This window comes from Cupressus sempervirens, chromosome 9 (assembly GCF_028749045.1).
Source record: "Cupressus sempervirens isolate cs-2001-9-10 chromosome 9, ASM2874904v1, whole genome shotgun sequence".
NCBI lineage: Eukaryota > Viridiplantae > Streptophyta > Pinopsida > Cupressales > Cupressaceae > Cupressus > Cupressus sempervirens.
In genome coordinates, this window is record NC_143126.1 from 163211301 (window position 1) to 163228711 (window position 17411).

The following is a 17411-nucleotide window of genomic DNA, read 5'->3' on the forward strand; positions in this document are numbered from 1 at the left end:
CTAATCATATTTGACCTATTGAGCAACTTTTGTGCAACCTAGGACCTAGTGAGCAACTTGGCTCTTATATTTGGACTAGATGCACTCTAAGGACTCTTGGAACTTATTAAGCACACACAAACACTCAAATAATCTCTAAAAAATCCAAAAACCAAAATTAGAGAGGTTTCCTACACCAATATGATATTGAGAAATGCACGAGGTTAGAAGTGTTATCTGTTAGATTTTTTGTATAGATATTATTTTTGTGTCTTGCTCTTCTTTTTCTATAATTTATTATATAATTTTTTGCATATTCTCGTTAATATTTTTTTGGGTAATGAATATCTTCTAGGTGGTTGTCATCTAAAGAAATTGATTAAAAAGATATAAAGCATTGAAAGGGCAAAATTTCTTAGCTTTGGTGTGACATGTATACAAAAGTTTGTGCCTTCAAGTTTTTTCAATACACATGAACACAACCTCATACATCTAGTTGAGCAGATTAATTTGTGTGGACCTATACCAACAAGGTCAATGCAGATGGTTGAGAGGCACTTGAAATTTTTGAGGGGCTTGGTTTGACAAAGAGCACGTATTAAGGGTTCCATGGTGGAGGGATATATGGTATACCAAACCATGGTGTACATTAGTGAAAACCCTTCCCAAGTTTACATCAAAGATCCTTGTAGATCACATTTAGGATCCCAACTCCATTAACAGATTCAAAAGTGAGTACTTAAAGTCAAAAGGTAGATTGAAGAAAGTGATATCTACTACCCAATACATGTCCTCATCGATTTGACTTAGAATTATCCTAGTCCACTCATGATTGAAGAAATCATTATAAAATATATATCTAATGATGTTTATCTCATCTTAATGTTCAAAGCCTTGTTTCAAGTATAGGTCATTGTTTCATACCAAGTTCATCTCCTTATGAATGTCCTAATCACCAATTCTCTCAAACTTATAATGAGATTAGGCTCTAATATATTCTACATACAATAGATCTGAGAGAGCTTGCAAAAATGCTCCTAATGAGTTGTCCTCCAAAGACACATAAGCGTGTTTCTTAAATTTGTATCTAGGGTGTTCATTCATATCACAAAGTTTTGGTGTAGCCATTGTTTCAAATTAAAACCTTAGAATTCCAACTATGAGGATGATAAAATCCTCGATTTCACTTAGCTAGAGCTTTCTGCACTTCACACTCTAAATTAACTTCAATTTTCTTTCAGTTTATGTTAATTCACTCTTTATTTTCCCGTAACTCTTTACACAATCAAATGATACATGTGATTTCATTTGCTTCCATTAAATCTCAATAAATTCATCTTTACATTAATTGTGGAAGTACATAATTCATAAAAAGATGTTTCTAATTACTAATAAACTTGTATTCATTTACACACTCATGTGCAATTTCCAAATGACATGCACTCTTAACCATAGCTTCAACACATATGAACTACCTCATACTAACTACACAAACCTTGGCTCTTTGTCTGCTACCTTTTTGGCTTCTTTGATGCTTATTTTAGTTTTAAAATATGTTGAATTCAAATAGGATGAATCATAAACAATTTCTAACTTCACTCTTCCTTTAAGTACATCAAATGATTGTTCTTCCAATACTATGTGCATGCTTGATGGATCTTTTTCTTTGAATTCTTTGTTAGAGTAATAAAGTATTTACTTATTAATTAAATCATATTGATTTAATTATTAAGTCACTTATTATCTCTTGTTTACTTAAGCTAAACTTTGGGCATATAATAATTAATTCTTTAATTAATTATTTTTATGAAACCTAAGTTAGTTACCTATTAGGGTTTTGATCTCTTTTTATAAGGATTGAGCTCTTTCTAATTTATTCATTCACTTTTGATAATATCAATCTCTTTTTGCTCATAAAAATGTCTACTCTATGGATCTGTGAATTCCAGCCTCCATAAATTTTGCTTATCTCTTTCTATGATAGGTGTTTTCTATTAGAGTAATTATTTATTTATGCTTATTAATTAGATCACCTAGATTTAATTAATTAAGTTTTCTATTACTCTAGTTTACTTAAGTTATCTCTTAGGTGCATATAACTAATATTTTATATTAATTATAATGTGCAACCTAGCTTATTTTCCTTTTTTTAGGTTTTGTTCACCTTTAAGGTTGAACTCTTGTATTTTTTGTTTTTAAGAATCTTGGAATACATTTTTTCTCTCACTCCTCTGAGATTTCCAAGTTGCACTTTTTCCCTCTTTGGTTTCCTTTCAGCAACAGGTTATTTTCATGCAGGGGTTCTTGGTGAATTCTGAAGTTGATTTTTCTCAACTTCTACATTTGCATGTAGATGATTCTTGGGAGTTGTGATGTTGATCTTTCATCAACTTTAACATGGTATTAGAGCTCTAGATCTTCACGCCCCTATTCTATTTATAAGAGGTTTGGCTTGGTTTTCAGATCTATGTTTTTTTTCAAAAGGTTTCATTTTTCAAAGGATTTGTGTATTAAATCAGGGGAGGTCATTGATTTTTGGTGCACATCAAGCAAAAATGAACATCACCATTGAGCTCAAAGTGCCCAAAAACAACTATTTTCATATAAAATTTGTCTAATTTAGACAATTGGAATCTAAGGCAAAAAAAAAATCTCTCAAATTGGGCATGTTTCCTCAGGTAGTGATTTGATGATTTTTACCACAAAAATCAAGATTTTTTAACATGCAAATCGAGCTTTTCTAGCACACCAATTGAGATTTTTTGATAAACATATCAAGATTTTTGGTTAAAAAAATGAGATTTGTTGGCATGCAAATCAAGAAATTTTGGCACGCAAATCGAGAATTTTATCACTCAAATCGAGACAATTTTGGTACAGAACTAGTGTGCTTCCTAAGGTAATTTTGTACTTGTGGCTCACTTCTTAAGGAATTTGGCATGGATCTTGAGGCAATAAAACTTTTTTATTTTGCCTTTCCAACTCTATTTTGACCTACATGTGGTTTTGGTCATAACTTGGTCATATAGACTCTGTTTTTCACAAACAAGATATCACTAGAAATCTAATTATGAGCCTCTAGTGATGTCCCCCATCTAGGACACACTTGATCTCTTTAAGACTCAAGGATTATCTTCCCATATCCTTCTATTAGATCTTCTGACATCTCATAGCCCATAGGACCAATAAATTTGACTCTAAGCTCTACTGCCTCCATGCATACTATAGATTTGTTTCTACCATAAAACATGTATCATCTCTATACTTTTCTAGTAAGGATAGTGAAATTCTATATCTCTTTTACATCTCAAACTGGAAACTCTTCATCATTCTTATAATATCCTCAATGGTCTCTCTTTAGATTATCTTTTGTAATGATGTTTTATAGGTTCATTGTGTACTTTTTTCCATTCCATTCATAGTCTGGCATTCCTAGAATTTTTCTCATAACTTGGAAAAATATGTGTGTGATAAGGGATTCAAATATGAATACTACATTCTTGTCCTTCTTAATCTTCTCAATGTTATCTAGAATTTTCTATCTTATAAACTCACACATATTCACTTTTTCTTTCATTACAGACATAAGATATATTTCATATATATATTCAGCAGGGATAGAGTTTATCCTAGAACTGCAATTCATTTTATATCTAATGAATTTGTTGAACAATCTGACATCTATTTCCTTATTCAGATCTAATTTGATGTTCTTCTAGTCTAATTGGTTTTTAGAGTTGTCTCCACTATCTTTTTGACATTTTTCTTATTAATAGTGTTGTATCCTTCATTAATCAAACCTATCAACCTATGAATTATATCATTTTCTATTATCACAATGATATCTCCTACCCAAAACATTTCCTCATTGATTCAACTCAAAATTGTCCTAGTCCACTCATGATTGAAAACATCAGTATAAAATATTTGTCTAATCATGTTTAGCTCATCTTGGTGTTCAAAACCTTGCTTGAAGTATAGGTCATAGTTTCATACTAAGTTCATCTCCTTATGAATGTCCTAATCACCAATTCTCTCAAACTTATAATAAAATTAGGCTCTAATATCTTCTACATACCATACATCTAAAAGAACTTGTGAAAATACTCCTAATGGGTTGTCTTCCAAAGATACATAAGGGTGTTTCTTAAATTTGTATCTAGGGCATTCATTCACATCATAAACTATTGGTGTAGCCATTGTTTCATATTAAAACCTTATAATTTCAACTACGTGGATGACAAAATCCTCGATTTCACGTAGCAAGGGCTTTTTACACTTCACACTCTAAATCACCTTCAATTTTCTTTCAATTTATGTTGATTCACTCTTTATTGCTCCTTAACTCTTTACACAATCCAATGATACCTATGCTTTTATTTGCATCCCTTAAATCTCACTAAATTGATCTCTACATTAATTATGCAAGTACATAACTCATAAAAAGATGTTTCTAATTACAAGTAAACTTGTATTCATTTACACACTCATGTGCGATCTCCAAATGACATGCGCTCTTTACCATAGCTTCAACACATAATGAACTACTTCGTACTAACTACGTAAACCTTGGCTCTTTGTTTTTTATATTTTCTTCTTCTTTGATGCTTATTTTAGTTTTAAAAGATGTTGAATTCAAATAAGATAAATCATAAACAATTTCTAACTTCAGTCTTCCTTTAGGTACATCAAATTGTTGTTCTTCCAATACTATGTGCATGCTTGATGGATCTTTTCCTTTAAAAAATAATTCTTTGAATCTTTGTTAGAGTAATAAAGTATTTACTTATTAATTAAACCATATTAATTCAATTATTAAGTCACTTATTATCTCTAGTTTACCTAAGCTAAAATCTGGGCATATAATAATTAATTATAATATTAATTATTATCATGCAACCTAGGTTAGTTACCTGTTAGGGTTTTGACCTCCTTTTATAAGGATTTATCTCTTTGTAATTTATTTATTCACTTTTGATAATAACAATCCCTTTTTTCTTATAAAAAATGTCTCCTCTATGGATATGAGAATTCCAGCCTGCATAGATTTTTCTTCTCTTTCTATGATAGGTGTTTGCATCCAAGTGATTCTTGGGAGCTTTAGAGTTGATCTTTCATGCCCATATTGCTTCAGATGATTTTTCATGGGTTGTACTATCTCTTGTATCAACCTAATGTCTCTTTTGATCTTTGTTGACATCCTTTTGTAGTATTTTTGCGAATGCACTAAGATAAAGTGTCACTCTATTGCATTTTGAGATCTTGCACATCTATGTGTTCTCTTGTACGTGCACTACACTATAAAGTGCCTTAGGGGATTTCATGTTTACCATGTTCACCATCTTCATTTGTTAAGTGAGTGTTCCTTCCATGACATTAGCCTCATGATGTGTCAATGACACATGACATTATAGGTGTTTGTATGCCTTTTGCACTCTCAATGTTCTTGGTTCTTCTCTCTGCAAAAGATATTGCATTCATTTTTAGTGTTCATGTCTTACCTCTCAGTATTATTGGGAGGTTATGTTGGTTCTATTTCTTTCTTGGTTTGATGGAGTGAGCTATGTATTCATTATTTGATCCTATGTACTAGGCAATTGCAGTGGTTGGATACCTATGCATTTTGGTGAGATGGATCATTACCATATAGACATTCTTTCATTCCCATTTTTGGAGGCCATTAAGATACCTCCCATCTTCAATTGATCAACTCTTCAAACTTAGTCTTCTCTACCTGGTCATGTTCTATATAGTGGAGGCTCTTCAAATCAATAGTTTGGTAGTATTTGCAATTTCATGTTTGACTGGCATTCTTCATGATCATCTTTTGTTCCTATCTTCTAGGACATTCCTTAGTTTGGAGGGTTCATCAGTCCTTCACTATTTATTTTCAGCATTATTTCCATCTCTTTTTGGAGTAGGGTTTTTTCCATGTGGTTTTATTTATTTTTCCATTTTTCAGAGATTTGGTTGTGCTTGGGTACCTCATCAGGCCTTGTTGTTAGGACCCAATTATACTTTCAATAGTAGTTTCTAGGTTTTTAGCTACTTTCTAAGTTTATCTTGGGGGAAGGGGGGTGTTAGAGTAATAAAGTTTTTACTTAAAAATCAAATCATATTAAGTCACTTATTATCTCTAGCTTACTTAAGCTAAACTTTGAACATATAATAATTAATTATTCAATTAATTATTATCATGCAACCTAGGTTATTTACCTATTAGGGTTTTTATCTCCTTTTATGAGTATTTATCTCTTTGTAATTTATTCATTCACTTTTGGTAATAGAAATCTCTTTTTGCTTATCAAAAATGTCTCCTCTATGGATCTATGACAGGTGTTTGCATGTAAGTGATTCTTGAGAGCTATGGAGTTGATCTTTCATCAACTTCAACATTATTCCACATATTCTCTCAACTCATCTTTTTTACTATTATTGTTTCTATCATTGCTTCTGGAATCTCTATTGTTGTTCCTTTTGAAATTTGGATTCCTATTGATGTTCCTCATATCCATTCTTCAAAATCTTGCTATATGACCAAAATTATTGCATAGCTAACTTATTGGTGGACTATTTCTTTGATTAGGTCTATATTGATTAACTAGTGCTCTACAATTTCTGGCAATATGTCCAAAGTTGTTACATTTGTAACACACAATGTTTTTTCTTGCTCCACTAGTTCCTTCATTTGATCTCCTTCTTTCACTTGTAGGGTTAGTAACTCTAAATATTCTACTATTGCTACTATTACTATCAAATTTAGGTTTATTACAATCAACTATTTTATGACCAAAACTATGATAGCTATAAAAGTAAAAATTAGTAATAGGTTTTAATGACTTACCTATATAGTCTCTCTTCATATGACAATCTTTATTACATATAAAGCATCTACCTTTAAATTCATACCTTACTTCCTTGGGTGATTCAACTTTCTTAGTTACCTCTAGTTCATTAATTTTCTCAGGTTGACTTCCTTTCTCAACCTCTTTTGATGCTTCTTTAGATTGACTTGATTCAATCTTATTCTGGTCATACTTCTTATGTTTAGGATGTTCAAAAACTAGATCTAGTTCGTTTCTTGTTTTAGATTTCATGGCTGACTTTTCTCCAATAAAATATCCAAGATGAGTCTTATCATAGGAAGGTCTTTAAAAGTATAGTTGCTTATAAATTTTCTCACTACTAGAATATAGATTTTCCAATTGTTTCTTAGTATAAGTTAACTCTCCCTTCACAATAGTGTTATACTTCTCAAGTTTTGCATGTTCTAACTTAATGGATTCAAGTTCAGATGTGACTTTTGTAACATGGGATCTTAGATCTGCATTCTCCAATTTCAGATCTAACTCAACTTTTCTATCTTTCTTCAAACTTAACTTTACTTCAATGATCTTCAACTCATGTTTTTGAATCTAATTTTTGTTCTTCAATCTTGATACTCCATCGCTATCTTTTACCTAATCTTTAGATTCCTTTCTTGATTTGATGTGATTAATCTTGTCTTTCAACTTCCTAATGTAGTCTTTTGCATATTCATATCTTTCTTTCACTTTATCTATTTCTTGAGTAAGAATATGAATCTTCTCAAGAGCTTCTTCTATTTTCTTTTATAACTATTCCATATACATAGGGATCTTACTCATGCTACTAGGCCTCTTCTGAGTAACTATGCTATGATACCAATTGTTAGAAATAGGGAATGCTAAGAGGGTGGTGAATCAATATTCTACAAATTTTAGCACAAAATTGGATATTATTAATTGCCTTATGACTTGCATATGAAAGAAAACTAATTATACTGAATAGTAAACATAGCCATGCAATAAAAGAACTCATAATGCCATATTTTGTTAACTAGGAAAACCCTTGCCAAGGGAAAACCCGAGTGGGGATGGTACCCACAAAATGATCCACTAATCAAAAGTATATGGTTAAATATATTGACCCTATTAGGAGTCTATTACAATTGTATAGTGTCTTGGTCTTTGTTAGAGGACTTAGGCCTTATTAGAAGCCTCAACCCCATTAGGAGTTGTTACAAATACATATACAAAATATTATACAAGTTGACCCAAACATCTAAATTACAATGCAATTTATCAATACAAAAAGATAGACACAAGAACCTCTTTTCTTGTTGCTAATATCTTGAGTATCTAATACGTCAGCTGTTCTTCACAAAACTTGTTATCCTTTGATCAAACATCAGAATTCACATCACATAATTTTTTCATATTCTTCATAAGAAGCACACTTTACTTCACATTTACAGTCTTTCTTTTGTAACTTTGTAATTTTACAAATCATTTTCCATTTGGTTTTCAATCTTTCACAGGGTTGGAAAAATACAAAATTAACTCTTTCTCTCTTAGGATTAGCATATAGGATGTGGTTCGTAATTAGTCAAGTAATTATTTCATAAAAAAATATTTTTTTAACTCATAGTTACCCATCCTTTTCTATGTTGTGTTCCTATCTATATACTATCATAATTGGTGAAACTATCATGTCTTCTTCTCTACTCACTATAGTGACTTGCACTTTGGCATATGTCATCTTGACTTTCTGTACTATTCATACGCAACTATGTACATGCCACTAATGCCTCTATCAACTGTGCACATCAAAATTATATATTCTCTGCTAGATAACTTAGTTAATACTTAGACAACTTTGTAAGTCTAATTGATGAATCTTTATCTTCAATGTCTTCCTTCTTAATACTAGATATATGTTTCCATAAACGAAAACTTCAACTTATTTACTTAGCCAAATTTTCAACATATATGATACCCTGATAAAAATTTGGAAAACACAAAGAAGACAAAGCTAAATTTTGAAGATGATGTAGAAATTTTAAATGTGTTATTGCAATTTGTTCATGTAGTCCCTAAGAAGGAAGAAGAAGGAAGAGGATGAGTGAAGATTCACAAAATTATGGTGATGATTTAGAGAATAAAATGGAAACTCCAAAGGGTTTAAGAGTATATTAGACAAGGAAACTAGAAAATCTTGAAAATAACAACAAGAAAGTAAGTTCTGAGAGGGGGGTGAAGGGTGAATCAACACTTAAAACTTTTTCCTCTAAAACATATCACCAACATCCATCTCATAACTTAACATGTAAACTAAAATAATATAACATGCATCACGTGTTAGCTTAAAGAATAAATTTGACAACTGAGTGTCAATACACTTAACCAAGATCAAGAATAAGTGCCGAGTAATATGAAGTGTCGAGCTATATCAAGTGCCGAGTAACAGTAAGTGCCGAGTGTCAACAGGTGCCGAGTATTATCAAGTGTCGAGTGTAACAGGTGCCGAGTGTAACAAGTGTGAGTGTAACAACTGTCGAGTGTTAACAAGTGTCGAGTGTAACAAGTGTCGAGTGTCAACAAGAGCCGAGTATTAAAAAGTGCCGAGTAACAGTAGGTGCCGATTGATACAGTTTTGTTTAGGTGCCGAGCTATCCAGGAAACAACATGTGCCGAGCATTAGCAATGCTTCAGGAGCCAAGTAACTCAAAATATCAGCATAAGAGTTTTTAATTGCACAAACTTTGATGCAAACAGTTTTTGCAGCCGACATAAAGAAAATCTCGAAAGATTTAATGATGAAATCAAATCTTTTATATTTCCTATGCAATCTACATGCAGCCAATAAGAAAAATGATAAAGGCATGCACCCAATCAGCAAAAGACAAGTACTAAGCAAGAAATTGAGATTCAATGTGGCTCGTAGATCCATATCTAACCCTAAGTCCTTGAAGTCTTTATAAGGAAGACAAAATTTCATTGTAAACAAGGATCTTAAACATGTAGATGGATACACTTGCTCAAATGATGAACCTTCATCATGAACTCAATGTGAAAGATATTGAGATCTCTACTTTGAAGATGCAAAATGAATAAATGCAGAATGAATTGAACAGAGAAAGAGAGGTGGCAGAGAATCTCAACAAGTCAAGTGAAGCCATCAAATATTTTGAGAAAATACTGAAATCCCCAAGATCAACCCATGATACATCAGGACTTGGATACAACAGCACTGAATTTGGAGAATCATCAAAGAGTGCAGAACAAAGAAGTGATAAAGGTAAAGATGTTAAACCTACATGTCATTTCTGTGGAAAGAAAGGACATACATCTAATGTATGTGGAAGCAAGAATGCCCATCAGCATGATAAACCTAAAAGCATAAACCATTGTCATAGATGCAAGAAGCAAGGTCATCAAGCATATGAATGTAGAACTAAAACTACTAAGACATCAAGATTTGATGGACATTGTTATAATTGCAAAAAGTATGGACATAGAGCTTTTGAATGTAGATCAAAGCCTATGTGGACAGTAAATCAACCAGCAAAGACATCAAACCATGAATTTTGGGATTACAACACCAGGTACAGTTGTCACTATTGTCAAGAATATGGACATATACCATAGAACTACATAAGAACACATTTTAGAGGGAACTACAAAAGATGGTTGAATCAAACTACATGTTTCAGTTGCTTAAAAACTAGTCATGTCAGTAGGAATTGCCCAACAAGGTCAAAGGCATCAAGTTCTGAGTTCAGCAATGGAAAGGCAAAGATAGATGTTGGACATATCAGAAGTGAAATGAATAGGATATGGAAGAAGAAAGATGAGTATAGCACATCAAGTGCAGAGATCACTTCACCTAATAGGTCAAGTGATCACACCTCATCAAATTAAGCAAGAATAAGTGTAAGGGATTGATAAACCAAGTTACATCATAAATTAGTCCCAAGACATAGAAGAACTGCAAAGAAGAAATTAGCATAAGCAAAGATGCTAAGTCAGAACTGAGAACTTTGCAAGATCTGTCAAAGTTGTCTTCAGGTGCCGAGTTGCTAACAGCGATCGAGTTGATAGATGATTCCGAGCTGTGAAATATCAATAGGAGCTGAGCAAAGTGAAACACAATGGGTGTCGAGTCATGTTGAAACCCTTCAAGTGCTGAGTAGATAGTTGGCAACGCACTAAGCATTAATTACTCTATTTTGAAGGGTACATAAATTCAATTTTCGATCATTTCTCCCACCATTCAAACGAGAAGTGAAGCCGAGAAAAGCAGAGAAGATCAAGGTCAGCTCAGAAGCCATTTGTGAAGATTTCAATAGTGATTCAGGACAAGTTTCATCGATTTGAGGTATTTTACTTAAGTGTCGAGCTACGTAGAAGTTTATAAACTTGTTTAAATCGTAAACCCTAGTTTGGCAAACAATGGCATCTGGGTCAAGAAACACTAAGGGTAGAGAAAGTCATGAGATGCAGCTGGTCAACAATGAAGTAAAACAACCTGAACTTAAGCCCATTCCAGAAGTAGCATACAAAAATGATCTCGCAGGTGCATTATTAGTTATTCTGGATAAAGTTGTTATGGTCCAAGATGCTCGCAGATGTTATAACTGCAAAATTGGAGCCATAGGAGATTTAGAAATCTATAATGCATATGACAAACTATGTGAGAACAAAATATTGAAAGATGAGTTCTCAATAATAGAAAGAAAAGGATTAACCAAAACCCTAGATTTTTTGATTATTTTCAAAACTGAATGGGTACGGATAGTTTTGAGAAGAATACACGATGGAGCTTTTTGGTTAGAGTCAGGGCTAGTAAAATTCACCAAGAAAACTATTCATAGGGTTACTGGTATTCCAACCCTAGATCAGCCAAAGACCCTGCGAAGTGACAAAAGGGAAATAATAGAGAAAAACACAGGTGCAAAATGGAACAATAGAGGAATGACTATCGACACAGTCATAGATCCCCTACTAGATTTTGCTGTGAGAATCATTTCACACAAATTCTATCAATCAAGCAGGTTAAATAGTGTACCTTGTATAGCAGTTGATATTGCATACAAGATAATCAAAAAGGATCACACTTATGATTTAGCGGAGCTCATGTTTCAACAGATTAATGAAAATCTGGGAGCTATAAGGAAGAGCAAGGGAGATCAATGCAAATTTGGATTAGTTTTGATGTGCATATTTTTCTATCTGATGAAAGAATTCCCTTCTATGGGTAAGGTAAGATGGAGTCCAGATAAAACAATTGTTGAACAAATCAATGGATACATTGAACAGATGGGTGAAAATGTTGATGCCCAAATGACTAGTTACTTTGAGGACTTCAAAAAGTTCATGAAATAAAGAATGAGGATTCTAGTCTCATTGAGTGAGAAATATGAAAAGGACATTTGTTTTCTTGTAGATATAGATTATACCTACATACAAGCAGTTATACCTAGAGTAAGATGGCTTAGGCCACTAGGTTATGAACTTGACATTGATCAAGCTTCTGCAGCGATAACAGCCCTACTTGTAGAAGAAGCTGATAAAAATGCAAAAAAATTTGGAACCTATGATGTTGTCAAATCAAGGGTGATAATAGATTTGAAGATTGCTTCTACAGTAAAGAAGAAAGAGAAAATGGTGAGACAAATTAAGAGAAAATTTGGCGTTGAAGAAGAAGGAATAGCAGAAGAGGAAGACATTGAAGAAGAGGGAGATAAACCTCAAGGTCTGACTCAAGGGTTAGGAGAAGATAAAGAGGAAAGTGTTGAGGAAGAAGAAGCCGAGGAAGCACCAATTAAAAGAAAAGCCACAACTCCTCCTGCTCCTCAATCCAAGGGGAAGAAAGTAGCTACTCCTACACCAAAGAGACCTACCACAAGGGTTGTAGCACAAAAAGCCCAAGAGGAGGAAAAAGGAAAGAAGAAAGACTCAAAGAAGACTATTGCCGAGTCTAAGAAAAGAAAATTTATTCCCCAGCCTGAAATAGATGAGGAGAAGACAGAGTCAGAGGACAACAGTCAATTTCAAGTGGTAAGACACAAAACCCAGACTGTTGTTGATAAATTATGTTCAAAAATTAGGAATGATGATTTGAAAGGTTTAAAGAACCTAAATTTTTCTAAGCTCACCAAAGAAGAGAAAAATAAATTAGAGGAATCTGTGTATGCTATGATGGCTGAATATAAGCACACACCTCTAGAATTAGATGAATCTATGCCAAAAGAATTGTATAAAATTGTAGAGGATAAATGGCATTTTTGTTTACAAATGGAAAAAGAGATAAGGGAGTCAACATTAGCCAGATTGTTGCCTGATTTGACTAAAGATCAAGTAAAAAATGCAGTAAAAAGGCATAATAATAGATTCACTCCCAAGCATAGAGCATTCAGTATATTGCAGAATAAAATTGAAGAGGTAGCTACAAAATCCACAAGATTGTGGAAAATAGTTTACAAGAAAATAGAAGATGTGTATAATGAAGAATATAAGGCAAAGGCAAGTGCCAAGACAAAAGAAAAGAAGGTTTCAGGAACCAAAGAAAAAGAGAAGGAACAAGTGGAGAAGAAGAGTAAAGAAGAAAAGGAAGAAAAGGCACATACAAAGGAGAAAGAGGAAGAGAAAGATACAGCTGAGCCACAAAATCAAAGTATGCAAGACACACAGGTATCTCCTCCTAGTCCTCCTCATGCCACCATCACACCTGCAGATATAATAAAAATAAAAGATGTTACAAACACTACAAATCCAAACATCAATCCATTAACTACAGAGGATTTAGAAATCCTTGACCAATCATCACTAGTAGCAAAATTAAGTGCAAATCTTGTATTGGTCAGTGTTGATGAATTACAGAATCCAGAAGTTAAAATAGAGATAGTCAAGGTAAAAGCACAAGTGCCACCTTCGACCATACAAACTACTGGTATTCTATTTCTTCCACCACCACCTCTACCAAGTGTAGTCACTTATACACTTCAAATGCCGAGTACAGCAGCAGGGGAAATAAAAGAAACATCTGAACAACCAACAAGTTCAACCCCACCTAGCGATCATAAAAGGGATACTCAAGCTGAAGAAAAAGATGAGACAAAGAAGAAGGATGAGACTGCAATACAAACACTGGTTGCATTACCAAAATCTGGTACTCCAACACAGACTCTTTAGCAGGCGAGCACAGATGGGCTACAGCTACAAATCAGGACACCAGGCTCGAGCTCATCAAAGGCAGTCAGGAAAATTCACTATGAAGTTCCTGAACTTGATGAAGAAATAAAGATCCCATATTATGAATCTAGCACTCTTACTAAAGAAAAGATTAATGAAATTCAGAGTGCATTGGATAGAAGAAGGAGACAAGAAGCACTAAGAAAAGAACATAAGCATAAGCTTACGCTAAATGAAATCAAAGACATATTCACAGAAGCTTTCTGCTTACAGTCTCCAGATGAGTCAAAACCAATTATAGAGAAACTATCTGATATAGTTGATCAGGTGACTAGTGAAGACCAGGAAACAAATGCTAGATTGCTCGAATGGTCAGAAAGAAAGTTATAAGGCAAGGTAAATAGTAAAATATTCGGTGATATAGCACTGTCACAAGAAGAACTGGCAAAGAAAGTTATAACAGTTAAAATTATACTAGGAAACATCTTTTCCCTGTACAACAAGTTGTGTGATTTTTCCACATTCACACAGGACACTAGCTCGAAAATACTGACCTTGGAGAACAATTTGAAGATTTCTAGCATGCAACTCCCCACCAATCCAGCTCAGAGTGAGAAGCATTTTGCCCAATCGCTTCACACACAAAGAGAGTTAGCTGTCTTAGCAGCAGAGGAGGCAACCAAGAAAGCTAAATTGATGCAAATTCAATCATTAATAACTCCTCATTTGGAACTACTTCACAAGGAGCAGATAAATGCAAAGACAGTCCTCAAGAAAGATCCCAATCTTTCTTCATCTGATGGACTTGTACACCTAGCAGCAGAGATTGCCATCCAGCATAAGACATTGGATGTCGCACTAGCAAATTGGGATGCAACTCTGAAGGTACTCCTTGAAGTAAATAGTACATTTTTGGCTAAGTATGGCATTTCTTTGTAAGACCCTTGACATAAGTGTCAAAAAGGGGGAGATAGCAAATGAAATGATAAGTGTATGATAAAAGGGGGAGTAAGTAATGATAAAAGGGGGAGATAGAAAATTTTGGGAGAAAAATTTGAGATAGAAAATTTTGAACAGGACAGAACTCACTGAGTGTACATACAAGATTAACTAATAAGGAGTCACAAGGATCTTAGTTAAGTGTTTTTGCCACTCATATCAAAGGGGGAGATTGTTAGCTTAAAGAATAAATTTGACAACTGAGTGTCAATACACTTAACAAGATCAAGAATAAGTGCCGAGTAATATGAAGTGCCGAGCTATATCAAGTGTCGAGTAATAGTAAGTGCCGAGTGTAACAAGTGTCGAGTGTCAACAGGTGCCGAGTATTATCAGGTGCCAAGTGTAACAGGTGTCAAGTGTAACAAGTGTTGAGTGTTAACAAGTGTCGTGTGTAACAAGTGCCGAGTGTCAACAAGAGCCGAGTATTAACAAGTGCTGAGTAATATTAGGTGCCGAGTGATACATTTTTGTTTAGGTGCTAAGCTATCCAGGAAACAACATGTGACGAGAATCAGCAATGCTTCAGGAGCCGAGTAACTCAGAATATCAGCATAAGAGTTTGTAATTGCACAAACTTTGATGCAAATAGTTTTTGCAGCTGACATAAAGAAAATCTCGAAGGATTTAATGATGAGATCGAATCTTTTATATTTCCTATGAAATCTACATGCAGCCAATAAGAAAAATGATAAAGGCATGCAACCAATCAGTAAAAGACAAGTATTGAGCGGGAAATTGAGATTCAATGTGGATCGTAGATCCATATCTAACCCTAAGTCCTTGAAGTCTTTATAAGGAAGATGAAATTTCATTGTAAATATATATGAGTGGACACACAAGGGTGCACAAAAAAAAAACTATTTTCAGAAGCGAGGGTTATCAGATCACAAAAGGATCAAGATCAGAGAAAGCGAAACAGGTGCCTGCATTCAGCAATCAAGGATTGTAAACTATCAGGTTCATTATACCTAATACTTTCTAGCAATTGTATTAGAATGAAAATCCTATGGTAATAGGTTAGCTTAACAGCTATTTCATCAGATCCTTTAAATTAGGTGATTAAAATCCTTTAACAGGGTGCCACTTCATGTTAAGTGTTTGTAAAGCCTTTAACCAGGTCACTATTGATATAGTGTAAAGCCTTTAACAAGGCAGACCATCAGAAGTGGTTGAACAATATTGCTGCAGTAATTTTTGTGGGTGTCATCCCCACCCCAGTTTTACCTTCTTATTCTTGGAGGGTTTCTGGGTTACCAAATTCCAGTGTTATGAGTTGTTGATGCATGTGTTTAGTTTCATATTTGTTTGATGTATTTACATGCATGCACTTTACTTGCAGTTAAAAAGTTTTATTGGCTAAAGTGTGATACTTATGATTCACACCCCCCCCCCCCCCCTCTCATAAGTATTATTTCCATATTTGAATATTCCAACATCACTTTCATAACATAAAGTAAATAACATATGACATAATAAATTGGTTACCCAAAAACCCTCCAATAAGAAGGTAAAACCACGGTGGGGATGACACCCACAAATCTTCACTAATGCGGTTGTAAAGTGTGGCCTATTATGGCTACAATATATTTTATCGTAATATATGATCTACCCTTTGAAAGGTCTGCCCTATTAAAGGCTTACAAAGATTGTTAGGTCTCATCTTGTGAAAGGATTCAAACTTACAATAAAGCAAGCACTCGGTTAAGAGATTTACAACAGCCTGTTAGGACCTACTTGGTTAAGAGATTTTCTCTATATCACTTGTTAGAATGATTCAACACTATGATCCTTTGGTTAGCACCTTTTTGCTTGATGTCAGGTCTTGTCCTTATGGATTAAACCTTAATCCTCCTGATCAAATATGTCTTCTTTGTCCTTTCACTTCTATACTTTGTTCTTCTCAAACTGATTCTTCCATGCATAGCTCTTTCATAGCCATCTCAGCCACCATGAATTCTCTCTCAACTCTTAGCATTCATCTCCTCACACACACACAAGCTCTTTAGGATTTGTCTTAAAATAAGCATTGGTGAGGATGATTTAGGTAAGAACCAATGGTTATGGTTGATCCATATTGTTGCCTTAAGCTTCTCTTTTTCTGATTGGTTGCATGTACTACATAGGGATTCACAATATACCTCCATACTTTTCTTTCATAATCATAAAATATGATTATGTTGGCCCGAAAATTGTTTATATAGAAGTTTATGCCATTACAAACAACTATGCCAAAAAATGTTCACTTGACATCCAAAGACTTTGATGCTTATCCTTTAATGTGCTCTTCATGTTGTAACTCAACTTCTGAATAGTTTGGCAACTCTGTTTACTCGGCATATATAGTCTTCTTGGCACTTGAGTGACTCGACACTAACTATCCATATTGCTTGGCATGTATTGGCTAACAACTTATGCTCAACATGCTTTGATCACTTG